Source organism: Aethalodelphis obliquidens, unplaced genomic scaffold (assembly GCF_003676395.1).
Source record: "Aethalodelphis obliquidens isolate GAN/ISIS:26980383/991018 unplaced genomic scaffold, ASM367639v1 scaffold83, whole genome shotgun sequence".
NCBI lineage: Eukaryota > Metazoa > Chordata > Mammalia > Artiodactyla > Delphinidae > Aethalodelphis > Aethalodelphis obliquidens.
Window position 1 is genome coordinate 6,841,415 of NW_020838027.1, and position 19,800 is coordinate 6,861,214.

Below are 19,800 nucleotides of genomic sequence, written 5' to 3' on the forward strand. Positions count from 1 at the left end.
ATAGGTAATGGAGGGACTTCCCTGGTGGCCCGGTGGTTAAGACTCCGAGCTCCCAATGCAGGGGGCCCAGGTTTGACCCCTGGTCAAGGAACTAGATCCCACGTGCCGCAACTAAGAGTTCGCATGCCGCAGCGAAGATCCTGCACACAGCAGTGAAGATCAGCACACGGCAATGAACATCCGGAGTGCCACAACCAAGACCCGGTGCAGACAAATAAATTAATTTTAAAAATACAGGTAAAGGAGAAGGGGAATGTAGACTTCTTATGGGAAGAGATTTTTAGGAAAGGTGAACGGGCCCTTAGAAGAACAGATGGGAGCTATGACAGTTTGTGACAAAGTTTGTCAGGGTGTGGTGTCAACTTCTAGTCTGTCTCCTGTGATGAGTCCATCTTGGGACTTCCCTGGCAGTCCAGTGGTTGAGACTCCGCACCTCCACCGCAGGGGGTTCGGGTTCCATCCCTGGTCAGGGATCCTGCATGCCTCGCTGCACCAAAAAAAAACAAAAAACAAAAAACTTCCCTTGTTGTTGAAATTCCTGGCGAGGGGATTTATGATAATTGGGTTCCTTTTGGAGGATCTGTCTTTAGGGAGAAAAGGGAAGTTCAGAGAAAGTCTCTGCCTGCATTTGTTGCTTTTTAAGTGGCTTCAGCTTAAAACCAATATGGCAAAGCAGCATATTTTGGGGTGACATGTCCTAAACTCCCCAAGCCTTATTTTGGAGTGGCATATTCTTCTACCCTTCACTTCTCATTATTATTATTATCATCCTCCTGCTACTGACTTCTGTTTTTTTAGGGAGGCCCTAATCATATTGTTACTGGACTCCTTAAGAGCCTTCTAGTTTATCTCTGTCTTCCACTTTTATCTCAAATTCATCCTCTATATGGATATTAGAGTAATAGATCTAAAATGTCTATCTAAGCCTATCACTGTCCTACTTAAACTTTTTAATGTCTGCCACCCATTACTTACAGATTAAATTTAAACCCTTTAACAGGCCATAAAAGAACCTTCGAGATCTGTCCCTAGCCCATCTCACTCACCACACTAACATTTTTTTCCAGATCTTTTCACCTACCTTACAACTTCCTTTTTACTTTTGGGACTCAAATTTTATCTTTTGAAATATCTCCCACATCTCGTGCCCGAAGTCTCCATTTGTTTCTCCAATGTCCTCAGCGCCCTAAATAGGCAAATTTACACCCTTTTCAGGCTGCAGGTTACATCAGAAAAAAAGATTAAATTTTATGTTGTAGGAAGTAGAGTAATAATGAAATATGTATATTCAGGGAGAGAGATTTATCAACCATTTTTCTTTTACATGGGATTTGAGGTATCTGCAAGGTGCATATTATATAGAAAAATATAACAATGCAGAAAACCATTAAGTGAAGGTCAAATTGTAGAAGTAATCAAATCAGTATGGTATTGGCATAAAAACGGATTAGTGGAACTGAGTAGAGAGCCCAGAAATATACCCATGCATATATTAATTAATTTATGCCAATTAATTTTTGACAAAGGAGTCAAGAATATACAATGGGGAAGGGACAGTCTCTTCAATAAATGGTGTTAGGAAAACTGGATAGCTACATGCAGAAGAATGAAACTGGACCGCCATCTTATACAATACACAAAAATCAACCCAAAATGGATTAAGGACTTGACTCTTAAGATCTGAAACAATAAAACTCCTAGAAGAAAACATGGGCAGTAATCTCCCTGACATCGGTCATGGAGATGACTTTTTGGATTTGACACCAAAAGGCAAAGGCAACAAAAACAAAAGTAAACAAATGGAACTATATCAAACTAAAAAGCTTCATTCAGCACAGCAAAGAAAATCATCAACAAGATGAAAAGGCAACCTACTAAACAGGAGAAAATATTTGCAAATCATGTAACTGATAAGGGGTTATTATCCAAAAAAATATAAAGAACTCATACATCTCAATAGCAAAAAACCAAACAATCTAATTTAAAAATGGCAGAGGTTCTGAATAGAAATTTTTTCCAAAGAAGAACAAATGATCAACATGTACATGAAAAGATGCTCAACATCACTAATCATCAGGGAAATGTATGGTGATGGACGTTAACTAGACTTATTATGGTGATTATTTTGCAATATATAGAAATATTGAATCATTATGTTGTACACTTGAAACTAATATAATGTTGTATGTTACTTATACCTCAATTTTAAAAAACCGTAGGGAAAAATAGAATGCACACCATAAATGCCAAGATCTTATTTTTGTAATATATTTGTTTACTTCTTTTATCTTGGCCGTACCAAGCAGGAGGTGGGATCTTAGTTCCCGAACCAGGGATTGAACCTGTGCCCCCTGCAGTGGAAGCATGGAGTCTTGACTGCTGGACCTCCAGGGAAGTTCCTATTAATGTGTTTTAATTTTGATTTATCTACTTCCTACTAGACAATCCAAAGTGGAAAAATGATTTATTTCCAAAATGATACTAACATACTTGGAAAATCATCTGAAAAAAAAAAAATCTCAGTGAGACACTAAATTCTGGATGGGTTTATATTCAACATACAATCTATAGAATAATAAAAGTATTTTAAAAAAAACATTTGAAACAGGTAGAAGTAACTTTTTCCTTCAAAACAGAAACTCAGAATTCATAATGGAAAAGATTGAAAGATATGACTACAGAAGAATTCAGAATTTTTGTATGGCAAAGGTCAGAAGATAAATAATAGACTGGAAAAAGGATTTGCAACGTGTATGACAGAGGTTGAAGATCCTTAAATAAGAAGTGCTCATAACTTAATAAGAACAATATTTCTTCCTTTCTGAATTCTTATACCTTGTATTTATTTTTCTTGTATTATTGTACTTGCTAAGCTCTCCAGTACAGTGTTAACTAGAAGTGGGAATAATGGGGAGCTATGAATTATTCTTGGTCTAAAAGTGAACGCTTTTAATGTTTTACCAAACTAGTTTTTTGTATATAGGGAATAATAAATTGAATAATAATTTTATCCTTTTTACTTACTGAATTTTTTTTTATTATACTTACTGAATTTAAAAATATTTTGTAGTAGTTTTTCTAGTGATTCTTTTGGTCTTCCAGTAAACAATCATCTGAAAATAAGGATAGTTTTATTCCCTCCTTTTCATGTGTAGTATTTAGAGCCAAAATCATAGGTGTGAGTGCATGGTAAGAAGAGAGCCAGGGACTTCCCTGGCGGTCCAGTGTTTAAGACTCCACACTTCCTTGGGCTTCCTGGTGGCGCAGTGGTTGAGAGTCCGCCTGCCAATGCAGGGGGCATGGGTTCGTGCCCCGGTCCGGGAAGATCCCACATGCCGCGGAGCGGCTGGATCCGTGAGCCATGGCTACTGAGTCTGCGCCTCCGGAGCCTGTGCTCCGCAACGGGAGAGGCCACAACAGTGAGAGCCCTGCGTACTGCAAATAGAAAACGAAAACAAACAAACAAAAAAAGACTCCACACTTCCACTGCAGGAGGCGCAGGTCGGGGAACTAAGATCTTGCATGCCATGCCACACGGCCAAAAAAAGAAAGAGAGAGAGAGAGCGAGCCAGGGAGGAGCCTGAGTTGTGCCAGCCAGAGACTTGGAGAAAGAAGGAGAAGGATTAAGGAGGTCCAAGGTGTGGGCAATGAAGTAAGAAACAAATTAGGAGAGAGTGGTCCCTAGAAGTAAGTGAAAAAAATATGTCAAGAAAGAAGCAATGATCAATTTTTCCAATGATACTGAGAAATCAAGTCATGTGAGGTCTGTGAAGCCAAGAAATGTGCAGTAGCTGGAAGGGAGGGGGGTTGCTTTAAGCAGGCAGGATATTCAGGTACACACGTGGGTAGGTTGGTATAATTGGTGCTGGGAGAGTGAAGAGTTTTTCCTCTCTTTGCTTCTATTCTATAAAGGATTTTAAAAGGGTCATTAGCCACTAGTGAAGAAAGGGAAGAGATGCTGGTGGTTGGAGGATAGAAAAAAGGGGTGACAGTGTCTAGGAGAATGGAACAATGAATGGATTGGGGAAATATAGTAGGTTTGTAGTGTAGTAGTGAGAGTTCACTTGAGCATTATGATCATAAATTTGAAATGAGACCAACCAGTGTGGCTGTGCTTTTCAGCTGCTCAGGTGCAATATGAAATGAGTGGAGGATCTAGAGAGTGGTGGCTTTGCAAGGTGAGTATGAAAAGGAGCTCTAAGGAAGGAAATGATTGTCCTGTTAGGAGAGCATGGAATATAAACTTGTGTCATGGGGAATGGAAGGTGAGAGGAGGATTGAAGAATTGTTGGAGTGGGAATACTAGAGGTAGTGAGCTGCAAAGTTAAGGACGGAGGAGTCCATTGGATTTGACAATGTGAAAGTCAATGAGTGTCTGTGCCACTGCAATTTCAGAACAGAAGTGCAGTCAACATCGGTCTTCAGTGGATTGGAGTAAATGGGATAAGAGAAATGAGGGATTGTAAATGTCACCTGGTGCTCCCCAACCTTGTTGCACGTCATACTCAGTTGGGGTGATTTTTTGGGGGCCACGGCCACGGCTTGCAGGGATCTTAGTTCCCGGGCCCTCAGCAGTGAAAACGCAGAATCCTAACCACTGGACCACCAGGGAATTCCCTCTCAGGTGATTTTTTTTTTTTTTTTTTTTTTTGGCTGTGCTGGGTCTTCGTTTCTCTGCGAGGGCTTTCTCTAGTTGCGGCAAGCGGGGGCCACTCTTCATCGCGGTCCGCGGGCCTCTCACTATCGCGGCCTCTCCCGTTGCGGAGCACAGGCTCCAGACGCGCAGACTCAGCCGCCATGGCTCACGGGCCCAGCCGCTCCGTGGCATGTGGGATCCTCCCAGACCAGGGCTCGAACCCGTGTCCCCTGCATTGGCAGGCAGATTCTCAACCACTGCGCCACCAGATAAGCCCCCTGGCAGGAGTTCTTTTAGACCCAACCAAGTTGTCAATTACTTGCCGCGCAGTCTTAATTTGGATGTTTGGTGGTCGTCTGCGTGGATCTTTTCAAGTCCAGAGAGAGAGCAATAGGAGAATGAGAAAGACTGAGAGGGAAAAGCCTTGGCCTCAGTGCGCTTCTTCACGGCCAGAGAACTGGTCTCTGGCAGATCCTGCAGGCGACGTCAGCTGCCCCTTAACGGGCTGCTTGAATCTACATGGCTCAGGGTAAGGCCCAGCCGCCCTTCAGAGGGGAGCCATAGCCCAGTAGGCAGATCGAGATTATGGCCTTTGAGGCCCCGCATTGGGTGCCAGAAAAGATGCTGCAGCAAAGAGAGTGGGGTGCGAGAGGATGGTCACATCCCAAGTCATGTCTGCGTCCCTGGGATGGCCGCCCAGTGTGGGTTCTTGGCTTTGCGCAGGCAAGAATTCAAGAGCAAGACGTAGTAAAGTGAAAGAAGGTTTATTCAGGGAGATACACACTCCATAGACAGAGTGTGGGCCATCTTGGAAGGAAAGAGGCCCCTCTCAGGTGATTTTGATGCAACCAGACAAGTACCTATCGCCTAATTGTTGGAAACATTTGGTGGAAGATCTTTTAAGAAGTTTGGCTGTTATTGTCAATGATTATTAAAATTATAACAGAGTAAACAAAAGACTGATTTCATCTATTACTAGTTAGAGGACAAATTTTTAAACCCTTTCTATAATGCTACATGCAAAATAATTTTAAACAATTTATTCTTGAACTCAGTAATTCCCATCAAGAGATTTAAACAAAGGTTAAAAATATGCATTTATAGGTGATATATTATGCAGCCGTAAAAATGTCTTAAGCACTATATGATTTGAAAATGTCCCACATTTGTAGTTTATTTGAAAGAAAAGAAGCAAATTATACGTAGACTCTGTATATAAGTTGTTTGAAATATTCACCAAAAGTAGCCTAGAAGGAAATGCAACCAAACTTTAATGGGATTATAGCTGGATGACATGCACACAGGTGAGTTTTCTCTACCTTCGTGTTTTTCCCCCCACAAGGAGTGTCTTACTTATATATTTAAAGAACGAAAAGGTGAAAAGGAAAAGAAGGTCATATGAGAATACAAGGAGTTAGGGTAGCAGGCAAGGCAAGACAAGGAGATTTTGTTCTTAGGACCAGAGAGACTTGAATATGTTTGTAGACGGAGAGGAAAGAATGAGTAGAAATGCCTTGGTGAAGCCTGAATTGAAGGCATAAGTTGATAAAAGGATGTAAGATGGGATAAAAACCAAGGGATGGAAGAATAATGTATTCATAACCTTGATCGAGCCTTTCATATAAACTGCAAAAGTACTCTTCTAAATTACCAATTTATATGTACAATAGAAACCCTGACCTCATTTGACCCTCTCCCATTCCTGAGGCATCAATACAGACAACCAGAAAGCCCTATTTTCTCTGTATTGTCTGTGATTTTTAAAAAAAATTTAAAATTTAATTAATGTATGGCTGCCTTGGGTTTTCATTCCTGTGTGCAGGTTTTCTCTAGTTGTGGCGGGCGGGGGCTACTCTTTGTTGCGGTGCATTGGCTTCTCATTGCGGTGGCTTCTCTTGCTGTGGAGCACAGGTCTAGGGCGTGGGCTTCAGTAGTTGTGGCGCACTGTCTGTGATTTTTTTTTTTTTTTTTTTTTTTTGCTGTACGCGGGCCTCTCACTGCTGTGGAACTCTCCCGTTGCGGGACACAGGCTCCGGACGCACAGGCTCAGCGGCCATGGCTCACGGGCCCAGCCGCTCCGCGGCATGTGGGATCTTCCTGGACCCGGGCACGAACCCGTGTCCCCTGCATCGGCAGACGGACTCTCAACCACTGCGCCACCAGGGAAGCCCTGTCTGTGCTTTTTTAAGCTGATTTTTACCAACAGACATTCAACTGCCTTGTGACAGGGGCATTTTGAGACTCCTGAAAGACTGAGACTTTGTCAGGTGTGTGGAAGGCAAAAGGGCAAGACAACTGTGGCAAGATGGTAATTCAGGTTATTAACCACATGATCCAGGCATTAAGGAGCTGAATGAGGCCGGCAGGATGCTGCTAGATAGAAGAAAGTTGAGGCATCAAATCACAAGTTCTCTATAAGGTGCATTGAAGCTGTGGAAGGACAGTATGAAACTGCTGAATGAAGAGAAAAAAGTTAAGGAAAGGGTTTTGGAGTTTGAGATTTCTGGTGTGAAATACACCAGATAACAAGGTCTGATCTTAGCCATAGTGGGTGAAGGTCAGCACATTTCAGAAAGTTCAAAAACTATAGGTATGGGCTTCCCTGGTGGCGCAGTGGTTGAGAGTCTGCCTGCCGATGCAGGGGACGTGGGTTCATGCCCCGGTCTGGGAAGATCCCACATGCCGCAGAGCGGCTAGGCCCGTGAGCCATGGCCGCTGAGCCTGCACGTCCGGAGCCTGTGCTCTGCAATGGGAGAGGCCACAGCAATGAGAGGCCCACGTACCGCAAAAAAAAAAAACTATAGGTATAAGATGGTTCATGCATATGAATTGTGAAAATCACACCGATGTTAAAGTTGTATGGAAAGGTATGTTTATTGTAACATTACAGTTAATGTTACTTTTTTTAACCTATTGTTCATCACTGGAAGATTGCCTAAGTATTTTATACCTACTTTAAGAATTCTATACAAATTTCAAGTTTTCAAAATTATAATCTTGTGTATGTAAAAATTATGTACTTAAATGATTGTACAGGTATGGAAGGAGAGTTTGAATGACACTCATACAGTGTGACTGTGGTTACAAAAGGGGAATGAAATAAAATGTCTGATGAAGGGGGAGTGTGACTTTTGCATTTTATGCTGTATATTTCCATGTTCTTTGACCCTCATGCAATAGCAGTGCATGTTTAAATACATTAGTGAAAAGTATCATATTAATAATTCCATGGAATACCTGCAGACTGAGAAGCATCTGAGTTGTTTAGGAAGCCTTTTTCATGTCTCTTTGTGCCCTGAAGATGTAGCAGATGGTCCATATATTGTGCATCTTGGGCTAAAATTTGTAGTATTGAATTCATGATTTCTTCCAAGCTCAGGTCTTTGATGCCATCCTCCGAAGATTGATTTGCATTGTAGTTCAGGAGAATCCAGTTATTCGGTGAACTAGATGTGCCTGTGTGGCCTAAAAATTAAGAGTGAATTAGTAACGAGTTTCTGTGATTTGGTTATAGGTGTAAGAATAGTGTCTAAGATAAGAGGCAATGAATTTGCTTATTATTTGATTTCTACTTAATTCACCCTGACTCCAACTTTCTGACTTTGTGACGTTGTCACCAGCTTCCAGCCCTTGTTGACATAGGTCCATGGTTGTGTCTTCTCTCCCAGATGCTCTGCTTGAATTTCAGAGATAAACTTCTCAGCACCAGACAGTTTCACCTAAGAAAAGTCCTGAAAATATAGTTTATTGTTATAGAAACACATTCAAAAGCTCTTATAAATAAATGACTGAATTTTCTATTTTCTAGAAAGTCTCTGATTGGAAAAAAAGGACATTAAAGTTATTGAAGTTCCAAGTATAATAAGTATTATTTATAATAAAAATGTTACCAAGTAACATGCTTACAGCAAAATAAATAAATAAATAATATAAAGTACCAAGAATGTGTTTATTACTAAAATTTCGATGACCACTGTCCAGCACTGGATTGGTTACAATGACTCTAATTTCAGTGTATCATTGTTGCCCATCATCTAGATCTCTCCAAGTATCAATTAGAGTAATTGTCGCCTGATAATTCACAATAGAGACAGTAAATATTTCCTTGAAAGTCTTTGTTCACCTGCCCTTGTTACCGACTGGCGTTCTTGGTTTCCTTAATCAATAGAAATTGATAATAAGCCTGAACGAGAAATTCAGGCAAGGCTTTATGGGGACCCCTGCTGCAGCAGGAGGGAGTGAGAACAAGTTTCCCCTGCTCACTGGCTTGCTCCCCAAGGGGGCGAGATGGTTCCTTCTATGGGGCGAAGGTAGAGGTGTGTCCAGGGGTCAGGCCCGAGGGCTGCTTTAGGGGTATGCCCGCCCCTTTGGTGGTGGTGAGTGCAGGGGGCATGCACAGTACCCCGCTTTTGCTCCGGACACCCTGTTTTTGCTCCCAGCTCTTCAGAAGTGGCAGTTGGGGTTTCGGTCTTTTTGTATCTTGTTGTCCATAATTTGCCCCAACGATGCACGCATGCAGTGATTTTTAGCCCCTTATAGTTTCTTTGTATTTTGTTGCTGGAGGAGAGGTGTGTCCAGGTGCGAGCCCTGCAGCAAAGGGTCCCAGGTCCCGGCCTGTCTCACACTTAGACTTGCCTGTGTGGGTTCAGTGGTGTGTGCTCAGTTACGCACGTAGGAAAATCCCTCACGCTGGTGACGGACTTACGCTTAATCCTGCCTCTTGACTCTGGGGTGACGGCAGCTATTTCATATGCCTTGAAAACTTTTAGTTATTTATTTTTTTATTTTGAGGACGAGTGTCCAATTTACGAGAACAACATAACACTGGGATCTACATGTTTCACCCACAGAAAGGCTTTTATCTGTTCTTGGAGAATGAAAGCATTCACAGCAATACGAACTGACTGTTCAGGTCTTGTGAGAAAACTTAAGTCAACTTTGAAAATAGTTCATCTAAGTGCCCCATTTTCTGAATTTCCACCACCCTGGGGCTGCCCGTTGGCTACATCACGAAGGCTAATGGGAACCTAGTTCCAATATTGGGGGAAATGAATACCGAAAACAGGATTTTAGGGGTAGCCCTGGATTTACAAGGAAAGGGTTCTCCACTTGCATTGCTAACATTTTCCTTTTTACAAAAGTTCTCCACCTCCTCCCTCCAGAGCCCATTGCCAGGATGCTGACTGGGCCTCTTCATCAATAGCTTCTGGAAAGGGTTTTTCCGCAGTGGGTCTCCCGGAATGTCCTGCTCCAGCTCTGCAGGATGCCTGTATCAGTCCACCAGCATGAAGTGAGACCGGCAGTGAGCTATAAACTCCGTCACAGGGTGCTGTTCACCTTCCGTTTTAATGGTGCCAGTGATGCTGTCGTTTTCCAGGATGGGGAGGAAAAGCTGCACAAAGTCAGAGGTGTAGGGAGGTACGATCACATCCAGCACCTCGGTCACAAAGTAGCGAATGAGGGAAACGTCGGTGTCCCCCTTCTCCAGACACCTGCGGATGTAAGTGACCACAGGGAGTACGTAGCCTTGGCTCAGCAGGTGCACCAGCCTGTCCAGGAGAGTCTTCTTCAGCTTGAGCTGCTCCATCGCGTCCAGCTGGGAATGCTGCGTCTCCAAGAGCTTCACCAGCAGCTGCAGGACCTGGGGGTGCAGGAGCTGGTGGCAGGTGCTGATGTGGTCCAGCAGCGCCAGGTGCACGGGGGTGCAGTGGGTCTGCAGCTGGAGGTACTTCGGCTCTGATACGCTCCAATGCACCCACTTGAGCACACCCATGGCCACCACTGGAAACCTGATACACTTATAGAGGGTGCTCAGCTCGGCCACGAGTTCAGAAGCCCCTTTGTTCTCAGCGCAACACAAACTGTGAACAGTTTCGACAGCTTTGGCCGTTGACTTCAGCTCGCCTTGACTGACGCTCACACGCCTGTCCTTCTTCCAGGTCTCCACCACGCTCACTGCATATGCCAAGATATGGATGTACTTGTGCTTGTGGTCCGGGTTGATCCTGGCCCCTGGTTTAAAGAGTGAGTCCATGAAGAGGTCCAGGAAGGCCGGCGCCCGGATGAGTTCAACTGGAGGCGGGTCCACGCTGGTAAACAGGTTGAAAAGGACAGTGACGTCGGCCGGATTCAGGGCCCCCTTGGACAACATCGCCCCAAGGGCCTGACACAGCCGGGGGTAGGAGGCAGCTGTGCCCAGTGCGAGAGAGATCCGACTGGCATCACGGCCTCTCTCCTGGGCAAAGCGCTGCACCTCCTGTGCAATCCTGCGCACGGCCCAGCCCCCCTGCCCTTCCTGGGCCAGCACGGACATCAGGACCTGGGCCACCACGTACGTGTGCTCCCCGTGGCACACCATCTTAGCAAACTGAGGGAGATTTTCTGCAAGGTTATCTTCTCCTCCGTCCAAAAGTGTAGCCAGAGAGGTACAGAGAACTCTAGAAAACACTTCCAACTGCTGGCAGGCTGCCGCCACGCCGGTGATCTCCCCGTGGTATCCTGCATCGGAAATCAGCTTGACCATGAAGTTCAGCATCAAACAGTCTGGGTGCGCTTCAGTCAGTTGGTAAACAAGATCTCTCCACGTGGAATGTGCAATCATTTGTTCAAGCCAAACGGGGGTCTCTCCTTCTTCAGTAAAGATAGAATCTGCTTTGCGGGGGTCGAACTGTTTCATCAATAAAGTCTTCAAGTGGTTTTCCACGGTTTGCTGAACCTGCACTGGTTCAACCCCTGTCTGAATGAGCCACTGGGCCAGCAAGTTGACTGTCTGGGCCACAGCTGTGTAGTTGTCTGATAAGAGCCGGATCACCTCCTCCGGAGACCCTCCTGCCTGAAAATACCTCATCAGAGTGTTAAAGATGGAGGGTTCCATGATATAATCCCTGGTAGAAAATTTCTGCAGGCATTCTTGCTGGACCTGGGTGTCCTCTTCTCCCTGTGCATCGCCCCCCTCCTGCTGGCCGCCCAACTCTGCCGCGCTCCCGAAGTCGACCTGGTCCAGGTCCATGCTGACGCCCGTCAGGGCCCTCGCCGTCCTCTACCCTGGCTGCCTGTTTAGGAAGAGAAACAGGATTATGATCTGTTCCCCCTTCTTTTCAAAGCTTTAGTACTTAAAACTGATCTTTCTTGATAGGAATATGCATTTTCCTGCATAGATAATAGGAGGACAGTTCTACTGTCTACTTTTGTTGTAATTTGAGTCCTATGTCCCAGAGGTGATTTCATTGGCCAATTGAGATGCTTCTCTATAATGATCACATGCTGCATGTATACTCAGATAAAATTATTACTCTTTTTAAAAATTAAGAAAAACTATACTTTCTCCAGACAACTAATATATTCTGTCAAAATCTAATCACATGTCCCTTTAAACTTTGGCACTCAAGAGATCAAAAGCAATAATTCTGAAACAAATTTTGACTCAAAATTAGTGACTAAGATCAAATGCCTTGTATTTTTATATGCTATTGCTACGCCTCTTCATTCATTGAATCTTCCATTCAAGTTAGAATTTTCTCTTTCTTGATTTTATTAATTTTTTTCCTGCTACATATTTATTCATTTAACTATAATCTCAGCACTTATACGTGGGCCAAGCAATTGTCTCTAGGTACAGTGAAAGGTTTTGGTTTTTGAGCTAAGAGCAAAGGTGAGTTTTTCTAATAGTTTAAGCAGAGAATTAACATAAAATGATTTTCTTTGAAAGAGATTGTGGCTGCCGAGGGAGAATGGCTGAGAAGGGAGCCACTGGGGACAAGGGGGCAGTAGGAAGACAGGTATTAGGCTGATAGTGGATGTGGGCTGTAGGGGGAGGGAGGGGGAGGGGTGGAGGAGTGAGCATCATCATCGAGAGATACTGAGGGTCCATTGAAGGTTGGGGGCTGGTGGGGAGGGAGGGGGCCACTGACCACTGACCACCAGGTTTCTGGCTCCGTCCAGGGAGACAGAGCAGTGTCCCCTGCAGACAGTGGAGAAGATCCCAAGTCTACTCTGGACGGGATGAATGTACTGCCCTTTGAAGACCACTGAAGCCAGGAAATTAATGAGATCACTAAGTGAGAGGCTGAAAATTGGCCATTGTGGGCAGAAGGCAGCAAACACATAGTTTGTTTATATTGTAAAATGTTCTTTTTCAAGCAAAATCTTGAATTACAGCCAACATTTAAAAATCAAGAGGCTTGGGCTTCCCTGGTGGCGCAGTGGTTGAGAGTCCGCCTGCCGATGCAGGGGACACGGGTTCATGCCTCGGTCCGTGAAGATCCCACATGCCGCGGAGCGGCTGGGCCTGTGAGCCACAACTACTGAGCCTGCGCGTCCGGAGCCTGTGCTCCGCAACGGGAGAGGCCACAACAGTGAGAGGCCCGCGTACCGCAAAAAAAAAAAAAAAAATCAAGAGGCTCAATGTTAAAATTCAAATTTTGACGTGAAAAATAAAATCTGTTATGAGTGATCCTAAACCCCCAGGTGAACAGCCATTGTCTGGACCTGAGGAGGACTTGCCCCCTTTAGATGGAATCTGGTTTCCCGAATCAGCTACAGTCTACACAGCCTGCTTAACTTCACCTACCAAGCGCTGGCAGACAGAAAAAAATATATAACACACACATACACGCTCATTCCCCATTTGTGACTCAGAAGATTACATATTCTCCATATAATAAAGCCTCTCTTCCTGTTCAGCTGTTCAGTTCTGCTGCAGCTGAACCTACTCTGTTATCACTGAAATCCCTAAGTATTAGCAGAGAAAATTTACTGTTCACTGAGGATGCCTGTGGTAACTGACTGCAATAGGGTCAGGCAACTCCAGTCCCGGGCATTTGTGTTTTGTTTGTTTCATTTGCTTCTCCTCAACAAAATTCCAAAGGTCAAGGTTTACATAACATGAGACAGAGTGAAGAAAACCAAGGAAACACAGAAGGCTTGAGAACTTACAAGGGGATGTGGCCCTTGGAGAACAGGAGGGGCACAGAGAGAACCCAAGCTCCTCAGTCCTGGGTTTATCCAGTCTATCCCAGTCCCTGAAAAACAAGAAAAAGAGCAGCCCACGCTCGCACTGCTGGGAAGATTTGTCGTTAGGATCTACACTAAAAAGCCTCGTGTATTATGCCATGGAATACAAGGCAGCAATGAAAACACTAGGAAGTAGGTCAATAAGTACTGATGTGAAATGACATCCCAGATATATTTGAGATAAATCAAATGAACACTTACAGCAGAATAAATTTCTTAGATTGAACAGCGTATCTGATAAGTGTTCACATAAGCAGAGGACTTCGCTGGGAAATTCTACTAAGATGAAAATAATAATTAAACCCTTCCCAAATACAGAAGAGAAAGGAACATTTCCAGCTCACTCTAAGAGATCAGTATTAATTACCCTGTGTTATCAATCAGGGATCAACTAGAGAAACTGAGCCAGTAGGAGATGTGTAGTAGAGATTTACAGCAAGGAATTGGCTTACAGGATTGTGGGAACTGTCTAGGCAAGTCTGAAGTTCTTGGGGCAGCCGTCAGAAAAGGCAGGCTGGCACTCTTTGGCACCGATGAAGCTGCTCTCCACAGACAGAATTTGTTCTCTTCAGAGAAGCCTCATCTCTACTCTTAAAGCCTTAGTTAATTAGATCAGGGTTATTGGATTATCTAGGCTAATCTTATTACTTCAAGTCAATTGATATGGATTTTAATTACATCAAAAAATACCTTAAGGGACTTCCCTGGTAGTGCAGTGGTTAAGAATCTACCTGCCAATGCAGGGGACACGGGTTTGGTCCCTGGTCCAGGAAGATCCCACATGCCGCGGAGCAACTAAGCCCATGCGCCACAGCTGCCAGACCCCACGTGCCACAACTACTGAAGCCTGCTCGCCTAGAGCCCGTGCTCCACAACAAGAGAAGCCACTGCAATGAGAAGCCTGCGCACCACAACGAAGAGTAGCCCCCGCACACCACAGCTAGAGAAAGCCCGCGGGCAGCAATGAAGACCCAACACAGCCAAAAATAAATAAATTAACTAATTAAAAAAATTTAAATCCAAGGTTACTAATTCTATTTTAAAATTTGCAACTTCAAGTGTGTGAGGTTCAAATCATTAGTACATCCTTCCCCCCCCTTCCTCTGTCATTTCCATCCACAATATAAACATACTGTAATTATTACCAGGTTAGGAAAGAAAAAAGTCCCTTGAATCCCACAAGGCTCTATTGCTATCACCCCATTTTTGTTTTCTTTTACAGGAAAACCCTTTTAAAGCATTCTCTCTCTTTGCTGTTTGCATGTTGGTGATTTATTTCACTCATTGTCTCTTGAACTTACTCCAGTCAGGCTTTTACATCCCATGGACACCCCTCTTGTCAAAGTCACCAGTTAATGATCTTAACATTACAAAACTCTAGCGATCATTTCCCAGCCCTCTCTTACTTGAAGTATCCGGAGATCTCTCCACTTTAAAGGCTTTCTTCTCGTGGCTCCCGGGACCCAATCCTTTCCCGAGATTCCTTCTATGTCAATGGCTGCTCCTTGGGAGTTTTCTTTGCTTCTTCCTTCTCCTTCTCTCTACCTCTCCCTGACTTTAGACCTACTATGTCTCTCAAAGCTAAAGCCCGAGAGCTCTGAGCTCCTATATATACTGTCCAAGCACGGAAATCTAATCACAAGGATTTTGCTACCACCCACACAGTGATTAGGTCTGGATTTTAATCTCCAGGTTTATATATATCCAAACTCCCAATTCAGTATCCCTACTTGGACGTCTAATAGGTCATAAGTCAAACTTAAAACTCCCAACCTCAACCATGATGCCCTGCACTGACCCCTGCCCCACTCTCAGTCCTCACCATTCAAGTAAAGCCAATTCCATTAGTCCAGTTGATTGAGTCAAGAACCTCAGCATCGTGACTCTGCTTCTTTAGTCTTGGTCCAAACTCAACCTGTCAAAAAAATCCGGCTTGATCCCTTGCTACGTTTCTGACTCCTATTAACACTTGCCTTCACTCATTTTGTTCCGTCCCCTCTGGTTGCCTTGCTTTTCAGTTAACAAGCCAAGCATGGTCCCCACTGAGCCCTTTGCACTTGCTGTTTGCTCTGCCTAGAAAGTTATTTCTCCAGATAAAAGTAAGACTTGTTCTCTTACCTTCTTCTGGTTTCTTTTCCAGTACATTTATTGACAAGGCAGTGACCAAAAATGAGGCTGCAGTCAGTGTTAGAGAAGACAGTTAGGGATTTGGGATTAGAGTATGAGAGTTAATGGAACCTCCTGGGGGGGTTTATTCTGGGTTTTGATTAGGTAAATTTTTTTTTTTTTTTTTGCGGTACGCGGGCCTCTCACTGTTGTGGCCTCTCCCGTTGCGGAGCACAGGCTCCGGACGCGCAGGCTCAGCGGCCATGGCTCACGGGCCCAGGTGCTCCGCGGCATGTGGGATCCTCCCGGACCGGGGCACGAACCCGCGTCCCCTGCATCGGCAGGCGGACTCTCAACCACTGCGCCACCAGGGAAGACCCAAAGAAACAAAATCTTTAATAATGAGATGTACATATACAAAAAAATTATTTGCATTATGATGCAATTTTATTAAAAAATATATTAATTCCATAAATATTTATTTACCACTTAGGTAATCAGCAAACTGTGTTGGGAAGTCTAGATTATATACCAAAATATTAAAATAGGGTTTTTTTCTGGCAGATAGATATGGAAGTGATTATTTTTGTTGTGTGTGTGATACTGTAAAATTTATTTATTCACTATACACAGAACATGTCCCCTATAAAATGTACATAAAAAACACTAAAAAGTATAATTCGGTGAACATTTTCTTGATTACAGAACATACTAAATCAGTTGGGATAACAGCTCTCTGTCTGCCTCAAAATAATCTAATTATAGTACCCAGAGTATCTTTTATATCTGATGCAAAATTAAATACTTTATTTATTTTTGACTGTGTTGGGTCTTCATTGCTGTGCATGGGCTTTCTCTAGTTGTGGCGAGCAGGGACTACTCTTCGTTGCGGTACATGGGCTTCTCACTGTGGTGGCTTCTCTTGTTGCGGAGCACAGGCTCTAGGCGTGCGGGCTTCAGTAGTGGCACGTGGGCTCAGTAGTTTTGGCTTGCGGGCTCTAGAGCGCAGGCTCAGTAGTTGTGGCCCATGGGCTTAGTTGCTCCGCGTCATGTGGGATCCTCCCGGACCAGGGCTCGAACCCATGTCCCCTGCACTGACAGGCGGATTCTTAACCACGGCACCACCAAGGAAGTCCCGAAATACTTTTTTTTAAAAAACAATGAATACTGAATTAATGGGAGTATTGCTGAGTGAATCAATAAATGAGAGTGATGACTCAGGGACTTTTTTTTTTCCTTTGGCTGTGCTACGCAGCACACAGGATCCTAGTTCCCCGACATGGGATTCAACCGTGCCCCTTGCATTGGGAACACGGAGTCTTAACCACTAGACCACCAGGGAAGTCCCAGACGTCCTAGTTTCCAATAATTTAACATGGACCTGCTACCCATGAATCAATATAAACCGAATCAGATTTAGGATTAGTTTCCACAAGTACAAAGTTGAATTACCTTTTTTTAAAATTTGAATTTTATTTATTTATTTTTTTATACAGCAGGTTCTTATTTGTTATCTATTTTATACATATTAGTGTATATATGTCAATCCCAATCTCCCAATTCATCCCACCACCACCACCCCAAATTACCTTTTATTTGTCCTAAAATGCTTACTTTCAATGATTCCATGTAGTTTCGATAACATTCTTTTATCTTTCCAGACCGGAGTTCAAATATTCGCACAGTATTCATACTGAACACTTTCCACCCACCCTTTGGTCGCCTGAACTGCTCTTTTTTGGTTCTGTCTCTGCCTTCTCAGATCTTTCTTGAAGCATAGTAAGCAGAACTGTACTGGATACTCCAGCTGCAGTGTGGCCTATCATTGTTGGAGTGGATTCTGCTACACCGTGGTCTTCCAGTCGGTCCATTTCTAGGACTGTAAGATCTTCTGTGGTTGTAATCAAAGGACTGACTTCTTGACCGCCTTCTTTTCTAACTTTGGCTTCTAGAACGTCTATATCTGTCATAATTATCATAGAGCGATGAACTATACACATTTCCTCCCTTCCCGGGCTTTCATCCGATTTGGAGTCTTCCCATCCCCCTGTGCAAACTGTATTTCAGTTTGGTGTCCACAAATCCATTTTCTGTCCAAATTATGTAAAGCATCTTCGGCATCACGAACATCCTCAAATTGAACACATGCAAATCCTCTTGGGGGCGAGTGTAGAAATCAAGTGGAACGTACACAGCAACTACAGGACCATAATGACCGAATTCATGTTGTAAATCTTCAGACCTGGTATCATCGGCCATGTTCCTTACAAAGAGAGACTTGTTGCGGGGGAGAGGGAGAGGGAGAGGGGCCCAGGTACCGGGACGCGACTGCAGCATGAGTCTCAGCAGGGACACTCTCCCCCGGGCAAACTGGCTGCAGCTCCGGCGGCAGCAGATCCTCAGACACACACAGCCAGAAGTCTCTGCTGGAAGTGATTTTTTTTTTTTTTTTTTTTTGCGGTACGCGGGCCCCTCACTGTTGTGGCCTCTCCCGTTGCAGAGCACAGGCTCCGGACGCGCAGGCTCAGCGGCCGTGGCTCACGGGCCCAGCCGCTTCGCGGCATGTGGGATCTTCCCGGACCAGGGCACGATCCCGTGTACTCTGCATCGGCAGGCAGACTGTCAACCACTGTGCCACCAGGGAAGTCCTGGAGGTGATTCTTTTAATTTTTATTGTTTTGCTTATAATGTACAGGACCACTGGTGTAATACAAATAAATAGGAAAAAATAGGCTATGCATATAGTGCATCTAGCATACCCAGTTACCCAATTCTGGGAGAATTTTAAAGGAAGAAATGAGGGTAATATTAAGGGTTAGATTTTTTCCTCAGCTAAGTAGAAAATTTCCCAGCAAACAAAGGATATAAATCGTTTTTGTAATGTGGTATGAAAATACTCTTTCTGATTTGATCTCCGTCTCAGATGATTATGAGAGTGTATTGATTGGACATGCAGCTACTGTAAGATTATCTAGTGTGCATTGTGCAAAGGATCTAATGACTCCCTAGGTAACGTGAGCAGCTGACACTCCCTCATATCCTCCCCACCCCCAGACACCCACATCTACAGCAACAGAGCATCCTTACACCAGTGGTTCTCAACCATTGATGCACATTAGAATCGCCTGTGGGCACCCGGGCTACATCTTAGAGCAATTTAATCAGAGGCTGGGGTGGCGGGGAGGGTTAGAATGTTTGTTTCAGGTGAACAGTAAAGTGATTCACAATATATATACAGATTCTTTTCCATTATGCATTATTACAAGATATTGAATATAGTTCCCTGTGCTATACAGTAGGACCTTGTTGTAGTGTTCATCTGTTAATCTCATACTCCCAATTTATCCCTCCCTTCCATTTCTCTTTGGTAACCATATGTTTGTTTTCTACGTCTGACTCTATTTGTTTTGTAAATAATTTCATTTGTATCATTTTTTTTAGATTTCAAATATAAGTAATATCATATGATATTTCTCTTTCTCTGTTTGGCTTACTTCACTCAGTATGATAATCTCTAGGTACATCCATGTTGCTGCAAATGGCATTTTTCATTATTATGGCTGAGTAATATTCCATTGTGTGTGTGTGTGTGTGTGTGTGTGTGTGTGTGTGTGTATACATCACATCTTCTTTATCCATTCCTCTGTCAATGGACATATGGACATTTAGGTTGCTGCCATGTCTTAGCTATTGTAAGTGCTGCTGCAATGAACATTGGGGTGCATGTCTCTTTTCGAATTATGGTTTTCTTTGGATATATGCCCAGGAGTGGATTGTAGGATCATATGGTAGCCCTATTTTTAGTTTTCTGAGGAACCTCCGTACTGTTTTCCATAGTGGCTGTACCAATTTACATTTCTACCAACAGTGTAGGAGGGTTCCTTTTTCGCCATGCCCTCTCCAGCATTTATTGTTTGTAGACTTTTTTTTTAAATTAATTTATTTATTTGGTTGCACAGGGTCTTAGTTGCAGCAGGCGGGCTCCTTAGTTGTGGCATGTGAACTCTTAGTTGTGACATGCATGTGGGATCTAGTTCCCCGGGTCA

General features: G+C 43.8%; 2 pseudogenes; both read right to left on the reverse strand.

The window, feature by feature from the left end:
- Nucleotides 1-9,722: 9,722 nt before the first annotated feature.
- Nucleotides 9,723-12,433, reverse strand: LOC113612911 (negative elongation factor C/D pseudogene; annotated as a pseudogene).
- Nucleotides 12,434-17,479: 5,046 nt separating this feature from the next.
- LOC113612908 (serine/arginine-rich splicing factor 10 pseudogene) lies at nucleotides 17,480-18,091 on the reverse strand (annotated as a pseudogene).
- Nucleotides 18,092-19,800: the final 1,709 nt, after the last annotated feature.